This window comes from Podarcis raffonei, chromosome 6 (genome assembly GCF_027172205.1).
Source record: "Podarcis raffonei isolate rPodRaf1 chromosome 6, rPodRaf1.pri, whole genome shotgun sequence".
Lineage (NCBI taxonomy): Eukaryota > Metazoa > Chordata > Lepidosauria > Squamata > Lacertidae > Podarcis > Podarcis raffonei.
The window spans coordinates 71,810,120-71,823,580 of NC_070607.1; the positions used below are offsets into that span (position 1 = coordinate 71,810,120).

The window sequence follows — 13,461 nt, forward strand, 5'->3', positions numbered from 1 at the left end:
GTATGTAACCTGAGATACCACTGTACAAGATGTTACAATATTACGGATACTGAACCAAGACTAAGTTAGTTACGATTCATTGAAATGGAAGGGTTTTTTGCTGATTTCATTGGGAATTGAGAACTAACTTCCTCCGGATTCAACTTATTTTGTAAAATGGTATATCAGGGTGTGCATACAAGGCTTCAGAGGACCTAGTTTCAAACTGAATGTGTGTGTTCAGTACATATCAGTATATACTCACTGATGAACTGATGGACCTTACTGCAATCATAACCCTACTTATCCGGTAGTAAGCCCCACTGAATTTGAAAGGGATTGCTTATAAGCAGACATGCTTAGGGTTGTGCTACTATTTCTGAAGATCGAGCATTAATAGATTTAGCATAAGGTACTTTCTCACAACAAGCATTGCAAAGTATAAAAGGATGCGAAGAAACCCAAAGCATGCACCACACAGAAAGTGTGAAGTGTACCTAACTGGCACAATGTAATAGTAACATTTTGCTGGTCCTACCTATATAGAGTACCACCTGATAGATCTGGCTCAATGTAGAACAAAAGAGATCCCTATTAATTAGATGTTTGCTGTTTTGGGGTGTTTGTATGTGTGGTGGAAAGGAGTTGGCTGATGGTGAAACTTTGGAGCCTACATCTGCTCATAGTTTCAAGCTGGGAGGAGGAAGCAGACATTCAAATGAGACTCTGTCCGGTGCTGTGCATGTTTCATGTTGCAGTAAAGGCTGTTGCGAAGAACAAACATACAGGTGTGTGTGTTTTTTAATATCCCTCGTGAACCATCTCATCCTTGCTTTGCAGAATTTTATGCCCCTGGAATCCTGGTGAGGCAAGACTTGCAGTTACATTGTGTGGTGCCTGAAAAATAATAATCAAGGAACATTTTGACTTCAGCATCTTCTCTGCTATTAAAAGTGGAGGACAACGAATGCCCTTGCACATCTAGAGGGCGTTGTAATAAGCAATGCTTAATTTGTTCTTGACCCATGATTCTACAATTACAATGTGTTGTGCCAGACAAAGTAGAGTTATTTAATGTAAGGCAACCACATAAATGAAGGCAAGTTAATTCAGTTTGTCCACATGATGTCCGGGAACTCACAGGATTCTAATGACGGAGCACAGGGAACTGCCAAATTAGCTCTATTTACAAACTGGTTAAGTCATTCTTTAAATGAGTCTGCTAATACACATGTTTATGCAGATAAACCACCTCTCTCTGATGTATGTTCTGTCTTAATGTAAGAGGGAGGACATGCTCAGCTTCAACCACTGGCAACATGTGCACCAAGTAGGAGCTGGAGCTGGAGCAGTAGTGGAGAACTCTGGCTCATAGCCTTATTAGGCCCGTGAGGCTGTTTTGGTCCAGCACACGCCCCTCCCACCCCATGGACCCATGCACCTGTCAATCACCCAACACTGCAATGACATCTATTGACCCGTTTTCACCCAGCTGATCATTGATGCTTGCAGAGAGCCCTGTGTGGTGCTTTGAAGCCACAACAACCAGCTAACTTCTGGTGCTTCAAAGCACTGTGCATGGCTTAATTTCAAACCACATGGGCAAAAATAGTTAACCTGATGTCATTGATATCCTGTGACTGACAGGGGGGGGGGTCCTGCCTTCCTGCCTCATGGGGGAAGATAAAGTTCCAGCATACCAGCCAGATCCAATCCCCTATCCTGATGTAGAGTTGTCTACTGTTCTCAAGTCAACTGCTAAAGTTGGCTTGAAATTCCTAGCTCACAAAGGATGTGCCAAAGTTATAGATGCCAGAGTATTCACTGACTGTTGTTTATATGGGCCACTGAGCTCACATCAATAACACAGGAAGGAACGCAGGAAAACCAAGAGGTGGATGACCTGCCCTCAGCCCCACAGCTAACGTGGAGAGCTCCAAGATGCAGCCTCCTCCCCCCCCCCCCGTCTTGTTTTTCTGGTAAGGCAGATACTGTTTCTTTCATTGCCTTTTTAACCAGGCAAGTGGGGGTTCGTTTTATCATTTCCACCACTTCCTGGCTCTTCAGCTGTTTTTAGCTGAAACTACAGTATCTTTGCTGCTACAATGATAGTCACTTCCCTTAGAGAGGAGAACAACACCCAGCATTTGGATAATAATGTGCAAAGGGGTAGGCAGACTAGTCTCTTACTTACAGCATCACTATATCAAATTCTTGCAGCAGCTTAAAGCTGCAAAAGATGTATTGTGTCATAAACTTTTGCGGATTAGGGGCCGCTTTATCAATTTAGGGTGGCATTCAACTAAGTTTTATTCAGACTAGACCAACTGAAATTAATGGACCTAACTTAGTAGTGTCCATTAATTGCAACATGTCTCCTCCGAGTACAGGGACGCGGGTGGCGCTGTGGGTTAAACCACAGAGCCTAGGACTTGCCAATTGGAAGGTCAGCGGTTCGAATCCCCGCGACGGGGTGAGCTCCTGTTGCTCAGTCCCAGCTCCTGCCAACCTAGCAGTTCCAAAGCACGTCCAAGTGCAAGTAGATAAATAGGTACTGCTCCAGCGGGAAGGTAAACGGCATTTCCGTGCGCTGCTCTGGTTCGCCAGAAGCGGTTTAGTCATGCTGGCCACATGACCCAGAAACTGTACGCCGGCTCCCTCGGCCAGTAAAGTGAGATGAGCACAGCAACCCCAGAGTTGGCCACGACTGCACCTAATGGTCAGGGGTCCCTTTACCTTTACCTTTACTCCGAGTACAACTTAATTGAATACCACTCTTTTGCTGCAATAAGGGCCCATCCAGGCTATATATTTAAAGCACTACGAGACCACTGCAAACCATCATGGCGTCCCCCAAAGGATAATTCTGAGTGAGAGTTGTTAGGAGACCCCTATTCCCCTTAATGTGCTACAATTCCCAGAATTCCATGTGAAGAGGGATTGACTGTTAAATGTCTCTGTGAGAACAGAGGTCTCCTATCAACTCTCAGCACCCATAACAAATCACAACGCCCAGAATTCTTTTTTTGGGGGGGGGGTCATGGCTGTTTAAAATAGTATCATAGTGCTTTGAATGTATCCTAAATCTATCTTATCTTATGTTGTTTTAATTTTTGGATAACGTGCACACAATGAAACAGTGGATTCAGATCAGTTAAGGGTCCAATACAGGATTTCTCCTAAATTTCTATTGATATGGAAACTTGTTAGTGCTATTTTTTTTGGTGTGTGGTGTCATTTCAGTGAGTGGCTTCTGACACTATACCATACTTCCATTTGCTCCTCACCTGGGCACAACCTAGCCATTTTGTTTCCAGCAGCCCAGTCAATGTGCCAATTGCTACATTCTGAAGGCACACAGGAATCTCAACAACCCAGTTGGGAGCAGCTGTTGTCTCAAGATCTCAACCTTGCAGACTGTAATTGTAGTACGTACACCCTGACTTTTTAAAAAGTATTTTTTTTAATACAGAGGCCTTGCGCAAGATCTCTTGCATTATTATTATTATTAAAGTCAAGTGGAAATGGATGCTTGCAAACACGCCCCTAAAGAAATAAATAAAGCACAACACTCCACTCTGTTCATTGTGAAACAACATTAATAAGGGCTGGCATTGTTTGCTCTTGCTGTCTTGCACACTTGAAAACAAATTAAAGATACACACTCACAGAGGCAGAAATACCTGTGTGCATGCCGAGTAATATGTTGTGGGGAGAGGGAGCGAGGTAATTGAGGGGAGGAGCCAGAACACACAAAGCTGAAATATTCAATCAACTCCCCACTTATGTGGACAGGAAATAGCAGTATAACTGTGGGAAGCATAAGACAAACCATGCATGCACAGATACAATCAGAATTAAACATCTCATTTGTGAAATATCGCCTCTGCCTGGAAGCATCTAAAGTTAACCTAACAAATTCAGCAAGAATTCCCTCTAATACCATCTTAATATTGAAATAATGTATTAACAGTATGCTTTCACTCAGAAACACATCTTTGACTCTTCCAGGGGTTTTCTCCCATTGCATGAATATGCAGGCAGATGGTGAGCTGTGCTATCTCAAAATCTTGCATATTGCATTGTGCACATGGGCTAGTCCTACTAAAAGTTTTATTTTTGTGACCTTGTGCATCTGGACTTGGCCCTCATTTGAATCACTAGCACTTTGACCAATGAAGAGTCTAGTGTCACCTTTGAAACTACAGGTGAAACTCGGAAAATTAGAATATTGTGGAAAAGTTCATTTATTTCAGTAAAAAAAGGTGAAACTAATATATGAGATAGACTCATGACATGCAAAGCGAGATATGTCAAGCCTTTATTTGTTATAATTGTGATGATCATGGCGTACAGCTGATGAAAACCCCAAATTAATAATCTCAGAATATTGGAATATTAAATGAAATCAGCAAAACAAGGACTGCAAATAGAGCAATATTGGACCTCTGAGAAGTAGAAGCATGCATATGTACTCAGTACTTGGTTTGGGCCCCTTTTGCATCAATTACTGCCTCAATGTGGTGTGGCATGGAAGCTATCAGCCTGTGGCACTGCTGAGGTGTTAGGGAAGACCAGGAAGCTTCAAGAGCAGCCTTCAGCTCTTCTGCATGGCTCGGTCTCATGTCTCTCATCTTTCTCTTGGCAATGCCCCATAGATTCTCTATGGGGTTCAGGTCAGGTGAGTTTGCTGGCCAATCAAGCACAGTAATCCCATGGGCACTGAACCAGGTTTTGGTACTTTTGGCAGTGTGGGCAGGTGCCAAGGGCCTGCTGGAAAATGAAGTTAGCATCCCCATAAAGCTCGTCTGTGGAAGAAAGCATGAAGTGCTCCAAAATCTCCTGGTAGACAGCTGTGTTGACCCTGGACTTAATGAAGCACAGTGGACCAACACCAGCTGATGACATGGCTCCCCAAATCTCTTTTCTGATGAGAGCAGCTTTTGCATCTCATTTGGAAACCAAGGACCCACAGTCTGGAAGAAGAATGGGGAGGCACACAATGCCAGATGATTTAAGTCCAGTGTGAGGTTTCCACAGCCTGTGTTGCTTTGGCCTTCCAGCCTCAAAATCCTGGAATACACGAGAGTCCACCATCTTCTGAGGCAGTGTACGTCCCACTGTCAGTCAGGTGGCACAAATCTCCCCTGTTGACCAGGGCTGAGGAACCTCCATATTACCCTCCAGAAACTGCTTGAACTCCCACCAGCCCCCACCAACATGGCCAATGGTCAGGAATGATCGGAAGTCAGTGGACTCCAACTCCTGAGGGCCGCATCCCTACAGTCTAATCTTCTATCACATACATACAAGCCACACCTAACAGATGACTATTTCTTAACTTCAATAAGAGCGACAGTCCCGCAGTTCAACCGTGACAGTCCTGTAGAAAAACTTTTTTTTTATTTCGATGGGGAAACTTTAGCGCAGAGGGAGATCTTGGAATGGTCCCGATCCCCAACCGCTCGAGTTACAAGTTTCCAGGGAGCAGCCGGACACACTTTCTTCAGTCTACCCCAAGTCTTTTCGGGAGGGATGCATCCTCTTTTTTTCGGCTCCCTGCCCTCCCCCGGCAAATCCCGGGCCCCGCTGACCACACGATACCCGGCAGTGCACAGGATCCTACCTCTGCCACAGCCTCCCCGCGAGCCCTCCCCGCTTCCCCTCCACGGGTCCCAGCGCTCACGTGGAGCGCTAAGAGCTCCCCCCACCGCTGCGCCAAAGCCCCGCCTTCCAGCCGTTGTCCGCCTCCCATTGGCTGCAGAGAGAGGCTGCCGCTCCGGCGGCGGGCGGGCCCCTTTGTGACGCCACGATCAGCTGTTTGAACGTTCTAATTTCTGAGCCGAGATCAACCGGGGATTCAGCAATAACAGGGGAAAAAAATAATACCAAGACTACAGCCAGGGGAGGGAGGGCGTCCGGACGCGAGGGCAGCTGCTTGCAGTTTGCAAATGGTGCATATCTTCTGAGAAGACCTGAGACACCATTCACATCACCACCACCTCCTGCTCTTCCTCCTCCTGCATCCTTTTTGGGGGGAGGGTCTTTTTTTTTAATCGTTTCTATTATTGATTTCAATTAAAACTACCTCACAGACTCTGCCTAAAGCTGGTGCTTAATAATAATAATAATAATCTTGTGGGTTTTCTTTTTGTGTGTGTGGTGTTGTTTACAAAACATTTGATGACATTAAAGGCAAGGTAAGTGCTGTTCTACTCCCCCCCCGCTCCCCCAATTCCCTTTGCCCAGGGCGGATGGTTTATTTCCAAACTTGTATTTTTGTGGCGAAAGGGAGCGTGCGAGTTATTTTTGTTTTGCTGCTGTCGACGTTTTTAGAGTCCATCCCTTTGCATGTAGTGTGTGTATGAGAGAGAGGGACGTTCATCTCTGATATCGATTTCCCTTCTGGTGTGCCAATTGAATTCCCTTTTGTATTTGACAGTCCCTATGCGGCCGGGTGCTTCGCTTTATGTTTCTCAATATGTTGTTATGGACGCGTTGCGATTTCATCCTCTGGTTGGCAGGGAACTCACGAATACATTATATTGAGGTAGGAGACCATCTAAACCTCAGGAGGGACAGATCTTTGTGTTGAGTTTAGAAGCAGGCTATCTTGACCTCTAGAGCCACCAGGGAGAGAGACGGGGGGTCTGGAGGGGGGCGGGCGGCGACGAAGAAAGGCTCCTGTTTACTTCGTCCTTTGCTTTGGCTTGCGAATGAAAAATTGACATATGTGGTGCGTGTATCTATATATCTGTGTATTCTCATCGTAGATTTTTGAGAGTAAAATATCACACTTTAAAACCGGATCCCCGAATGTAAGTAATTGCAGAATCATTAATAATCATGGTTGCTCTCTTATGATTTTGAAGAGCCTTCGGTAATAAACAAAAGGCTGCGCAAGAGACAGCCAGGAATAATAGGCTGGGGTTCGGGATCTGACTGGTTTGTAACTGACTCTCTTTCTTAGCTTCAAAATGCAGAAAGAGCCTTTTGTCTTGACTGCCTTCGACTATTAACAACAACCAAATGTTGCAGATATTAATAATACACTGGGAAGGTGACGCGGGTGGGGAGGGAGAGGCGAAGGAGCGGAAAGAAGGCAAAACATCCCCTTGTTTGTGTGGAGCTTGTCTCATTGAGGTCATAACAGGCGAATGGAAAATGTTCATCATAATCAACTGCAGATCAGTGGGGTGGGTTGGCTGCCTGCTTTTTCGCTCAGCTGTTTCCTTGAGAGCAAGCTCTTGTTACCCACTGCAATCCTGCCAGCTACCGCTGCATATGGGCTCCTAATGCAAAATGCGGACTTGATTTGTTGTCTTTGGCGTCACTCCCGCCGGGTGTTTGTTCAAAAATAAAAACGGGAAGAGTTCTCACTTGTGTGTAACTCTTTGCAAGCGAACTACGAACGTGCCTTATTGGATCGCCTCTTGGTTTATAGTTTATAAACCGAGCATGCACTTGTGGATCGGGGTGCGGTGGAGGGCAGGGAAGGCGAGAACCCGCAGCGTCCGGCCTTCTATGGAAATGTATCTCCACGCCAAGCGCAAAGGGCGAACAGATGCGCTGTTGTGGCGTAACAACAACGAGCTTTCGTGACCTATGCGAGTCCCCCCACTTCGTCAGGCTTGCAGGAGGCAGGATCGGGGCCCAGGTCTCTCCTGTTGACGTAGGTAAAAGGGAACAAAAGGCAGAGCTGTTGAAACGACAAACAAGGCGTCGCGTTTCCTCGACCTGGAGGACCAGCCGCCGCTCTGCGCTCCGTCAGTTTCACGGCCCTGCTTGATTCTTAACATTCCCTTGTCTTTGCCTCTTTTGTTACTTGTTTCTCCACCAGCGGATTAAGATTAAAGGTTGATCTCAGCCCCCGCCCCCATTGGTTGCCTGGGATTGGAAGCCTGGGGTGACGTCGCCATCATTTGCATATGACATTGAGACGTCACCAAGGCCGGCCCTTTCTAATCCTTCCCTCCCGCTCCCCACCCGCGCGTATTGAAGTTGTCCTCTTTTGACCTGCTGTGTGGAAGGCTGCCATATACTGGAGAGCGCTGAAGATCGGTGCATTGCATTTCTTTGATAATTCGGTGGGCAGAGGACTGCATGGAGCAATGTCATGTTATTTTGTATTTGCACTGCCGAGCAAGAAGCTCGTAGGGTCGGTGTCACAGCAAATATTTTTTTTTTTTTATAAAATTTTTATTAGTTTTTCCACATATGATATAAAACAATACAAAAGACAAACACAAACAAACAAACATATAAACATGTATAATTTCATAGATTTTTTCATGTACCCAATTTCAGCGACTTCCCCATGCCCCCCTTTTCTGCATCTCTGTTTTAAACTTTTTTTCCAGCAACCCCTGATCCAAATTATTATTAATTCCTTTCTTTAACCTCTTTCTTTCCTCTTATCCAATCATTTATCGCTGCAAATCTGTTATGCTTTACCCATGGCATTTTAACACTCAGTAATTTTGCAAATATTTTTAAGATAAAGTTTAAATTTCTTCCAATCTTCTTCCGCCGTCTCTTTCCCTTGGTCACGGATTCTGCTCGTCATCTCTGCTAGTCCCATGTAGTCGATCACCTTCGTCTGCCACTCTTCCAGTGTGGGTAGTTCTTGTGTCTTCCAATACTTTGCTAGTAAAACTCTCGCTGCTGTTGTAGCATACATAAAAAACATCCTATCTTTCTTTGACACCAATTGGCCTACCATGCCCAGGAGAAAAGCCTCTGGTTTTTTGTGAAAGGTACACTTAAGCACCTTCTTAATTTCATTATAGATCATTTCCCAGAAGGCCTTAATCCTTGGGCACGTCCACCAAAGGTGATAGAAAGTACCTTCAGTTTCATTACATTTCCAACATTTATTATTGGGCAAATGATAAATTTTTGCAAGCTTGACTGGGGTCATGTACCACCTATAAATCATTTTCATAATATTCTCTCTTAAGGCATTACATGCCGTAAATTTTATACCGGTGGTCCATAACTGTTCCCAGTCAGCAAACATAATGTCATGACCCATGTCCTGTGCCCATTTAATCATAGCTGATTTAACCATCTCATCCTGTGTATTCCATTTCAGCAGTAAGTTGTACATTCTAGACAAATTCTTCGTATTGGGTTCTAACAATTCTGTTTCTAGCTTTGACTTCTCCACCTGGAAGCCTATTTTCCTGTCCTGTTTGAAAACTTCATTTATCTGGTAATAATGTAGCCAATCTCTTACTTTAAACTTCAGTTTCTCATAACTCTGTAATTTCACATTTCCACCTTCATGTTCTACAATTTCCCAATATTTTGGCCATTTAGATTCCATATTAAGTTTTTTAATTTCCTTAGCCTCCATTGGTGACAGCCACCTAGGGGTTTTATTTTCCAACAGATCTTTATAACGAATCCAAACATTATATAATGCTTTCCTAACAATATGATTTTTGAAGCTTTTGTGGATTTTTACCTTGTCATACCAGATATATCCATGCCAACCAAATCTATTATTATACCCTTCTAAGTCCAAAATGTCTGTATTCTCAAGAAGTAGCCAATCTTTCAACCAGCAAAAAGCTGCTGCTTCATAGTAAAGTTTTAAGTCCGGCAGGGCAAACCCCCCTCTTTCTTTTGCATCAGTTAATATCTTAAATTTAATTCTGGGCTTTTTGCCCTGCCAGACAAATTTCGATATATCTTTCTGCCACTTCTTGAAACAATCCATTCTGTCCACAATCTGCAATGTTTGAAACAAAAACAGCATTCTTGGCAAAACATTCATCTTAATAACAGCAATTCGGCCTAACAAGGAAAGTCTCAAATTTGACCATATTTCCAAATCTTTCTTAATTTCTGTCCAACATTTCTCATAATTGTCTTTAAATAAATTCACATTCTTAGTTGTTAAATTAACCCCTAGATATTTCACCTTATTTGCTACCATTAATCCAGTTTCACTCTGAAACTTCTCTCTTTCCTCCACTGTTAGATTCTTTCCCAATACCTTTGTTTTTTGTTTATTTAACTTAAAACCTGCCACTCGACCAAAGGCTTGTATTGTCTCCAAAACTTTTTTTGTACTAGTGTCTGGCTCTTGCAAAGTTAAGACTAGATCATCTGCGAACGCTTTCAACTTGTATTGTTTAGCTCCGACCTGAATCCCTTTAACCAGCTGGTCACCTCTGATCATATTTAGTAAAACCTCCAGAACAGTTATAAAAAGTAGTGGGGAAATTGGGCACCCCTGTCGTGTCCCTTTTTCACGGTGTCACAGCAAATAAAGCACCTAAGGGAAGGATGACTAGGGCTCGGTGTGCCTCTCCTTTGGTCCACTTTACTCATCATCTTTTTTTATAGCTTTGAGTGGTAGTTTGGATTTTGGGCTCATTCAGCATGTTATATTTTAACACACATAATTTAATTGTGGGCGTAGCTGAGAAGAGGAGGGGCAGTAGCTCAGTGGTGGAACATTGGCCTGGCTTGCAGAAGGGCTGTGGCTAAATCCTCAGCCTCTGAAAGAGATCCCTTGCCTGAAACCCTGGAGAGCTGCTGCCAGTCCGTGTAGACAATGCTGAACTAGGTGGACTAGTTGTCTGACTTAATATAAGGCAGCTTCCTGTGTCCATATCTTCCCAGAAAAGCAAAATTCTTTACGCACTATTAAAGCAGAATAGCCAAATGTGCAAAAGAATGATGGGCTGCTTGTGGAGAATTCAGGGTGTGAGTCCAACAGAAAATGTGTTGATGTATTTATTATTACATTTATGTCCCACCTTTCCTCCACAGAGCTCAAGGTGTTTTTTCACATCTCCACTTTATCCTCGCGGCAACCATGTGAGGTAGGGTTAAGCTGAGAGACAGTGACTGGCCCATGGCCATCAAGTGAGCTTCATGGCTAAATCAGGATTTGAACCCTGGTTTTCTAGGTCCTAGTTCAATGCTCTAATCACCACACCACCTAGCCAGCATTTGAAACCATTGTTCATTCCTCCATATTAGTACATGAAAGGCCTTGCTTTGCTATGGAGATTTTTTAAACAGTTAGAGCCCCCTCCAGTGTAATTAATGCAGCACACATGCAGTCATGCCCAATAATTTGGTTAGCTTGCTGCTTTTAACATCTGTTCTTTTGGGGGCCTTATACTAGTCCAGCTTTGGATAACTTGCAAGAGGAGCGATGCTGACACTGACAGTATATATGGTAAGGAAGTTTATCACATTCCCTTTTGATGTTCAGCTGGTCTGGTGTCTATTTTTCACAAGTGATAATTAAACCTGATTTGTGGGTGACAAAAAGGCCAGAGGCACCAGTGTTGGAGCTGAAGTGCCTGGTCCTTTATTGATTTGTGTGTTAAAGTTGATGGCTGTTGCAATGAAACTGTAGTGTAGTCACTGCTCCGAGTTTTACCCCCTGTAGTTCCACGGCTCTAGGGAAAAGATTTAGATGTTCATTTGTATCCATAGGACTACAAGTGACAGACTCCTGCATATCAGCTACACTGCAGATTAAATGCATAAGCAAACTGCAAAATTGCAGACACCATATTCATCTATGACCATTCATTTTACAGCTGTGTGAAAGGAAGCTATGATGCAGCTGTGTACACACTCCCATTTACTCTGCATCCAGTGTGCTGCTGCTGCAGGTTTGGGAAATGGTATACAGTTAGGGTTAGCTGTATCTGTCCTGTCATTTCTTATTAAACCTGGTTTGTGGGTCCTCAATACCAGGAAAGGGCTATGAGCACTTAGAAAAGGATGCTGTGATTACTAAGACCCAGCATGGGTTCCTCAAAAACAAGTCATACCAGACAAATCTCATTGTTTTCTTTGTTTTTTGATAGAGTTACAGACTTGATGGATTAGGGGAATGCTGTGGACGTAGTGTATCTTGATTTCAGTAAGGCTTTTGACAAAGTCCCTCATGATACTCTTCTGGAGAAGCTGGTAAAATGTAGACTGGATGAGGTGACTGTCAGGTGGATTTGTAGCTGGTTGGCTGACTAAACCCACAGAGTACTCACTAACGGTTCCTTGTCATCCTGGAGAAAAGTGGGGTGCAGCATACTGCTGCAGAGTTCTGTCCTGGGTCCAGGGTTGTTAAACATTGTTATTGATGACGTGGATGAAAGTACTGAGGGGATGCTAATCAAATTTGCAGGTGACATGAAACTGGGAGGTGTACCCATGCCACTGAAGACAGAATTGGGATTCAATATGACCTTAACGTACTGGAGAACTGGCTATAAACCAGCAAAATGAATTTCAATAGGGGCAAATGTAAGGTCCTGCACTTAGGCATGAAGAACCAGCTGTATAAATATAAGATGGGGAACATCCGGATTGCCAGTTGTACGTGTGAAAAGGATCTGGAGGTCTTATAGACTATAAGCTTAACATAAGTCAACAGTGTGGCATTAACAGAAGCCTTGTACCCTGGTGCCCTGGACCATAGAGTCACAAAGAGTCGGACATGACTAAACGACTAAACAACAACAAGTGCCCCAATCAAGGGAAGTAATAGTTCTGCTCTAGTTCTGTCTTGGTCAGAGCACACCTGGAGTACTGTGTCCACTTCTGTGCACTACAATTTAAGAAGGATATTGACAATATGGAAGGTGTGAAGAGGAGGGCAAACAAGATGATCAAGGATCTGGAAACCCATCCTTATGAGCAATGGTTGAGGGAGCTGGGTATGTTTAGCCTGGAAAAGAGGAGACTGAGAGGAGATATGATAGCCATCTTCAGATATCTAAAGGGCTGTCACATGGAGAATGGAGCTAGCTTATTTTCTCCTGCTCTGGAGGGTAGGACCTGAATCAATGATTCAAGTTACAAGAAAGGAGATTCCAAATAAACAGTAAGAACTTTCTGGCAGTAGGTGCTATTTGACAGAGACTTTCATGAGAGGTGGTGGACTCTCCTTCCTTGAAGGTTTTTATGCAGGGGTTAGATAGCCATCTCTCATGTATGACCCAGTTGAGATTCCTGCATTGTGGTCCCTTCCAACTCTACAGTTTTATGAGTCTATAATTCTATGAAACATTGAGGTTTGGTGAATTTCCCTCTAATCCAGCTTCCATCTGTATGAGTACACAGCCACTGTCCTTGAAGGTTATGGGGTAAGCCCACTGCATTAAGAAATGGGAGTTTTTGTGCCTTTATGCATTCTGAAGTTTGGGGTGAAGATTGTGCAATCTAATACTAAACTGTGACACATTAAATCTGCAGTATAAACACCAGTGTGACAGATGAAGCTTCCACCCTCCCAACCACCATTGCCATCCCCTCTTGAGTAGGAGGTGATGAAGATAGCAATTCTCAAGCATCATAAGCACATATTGCCATTCTACAGTGTCGTGGTGACAGTGGAGGCATTCTTAGATCTATTTTGGAATGTTTTCCTTGGCGAGTCTTGGCATTTGGCTCCAAAGAATTTGGAAAGGGTTTATTTTGGGGGAGCAACGTCTTGATTCTAAATAG

The 13,461-nt window shown here is 43.8% G+C and overlaps 1 protein-coding gene across 4 annotated transcripts in view; it reads left to right on the forward strand.

Moving 5' to 3' along the window:
* The window catches only part of TP53INP2 (tumor protein p53 inducible nuclear protein 2), a 54,797-nt gene that overhangs the window by 15,297 nt on the left and 26,039 nt on the right, over positions 1-13,461 (forward strand). Inside the window, exon 1 of one of the 4 annotated variants that reach the window (XM_053393968.1) lies at positions 5,780-6,179. The exons of 1 other annotated variant lie outside the window; for it this stretch is intronic. The gene's annotated coding sequence lies outside the window, so the exon portion shown is untranslated. Of the gene's footprint in view, positions 1-5,779; positions 6,180-6,400; positions 6,530-7,508; positions 7,652-13,461 lie in introns of those variants that run through there. 2 more of the 4 variants (XM_053393969.1, XM_053393972.1) reach the window with 2 other exon arrangements.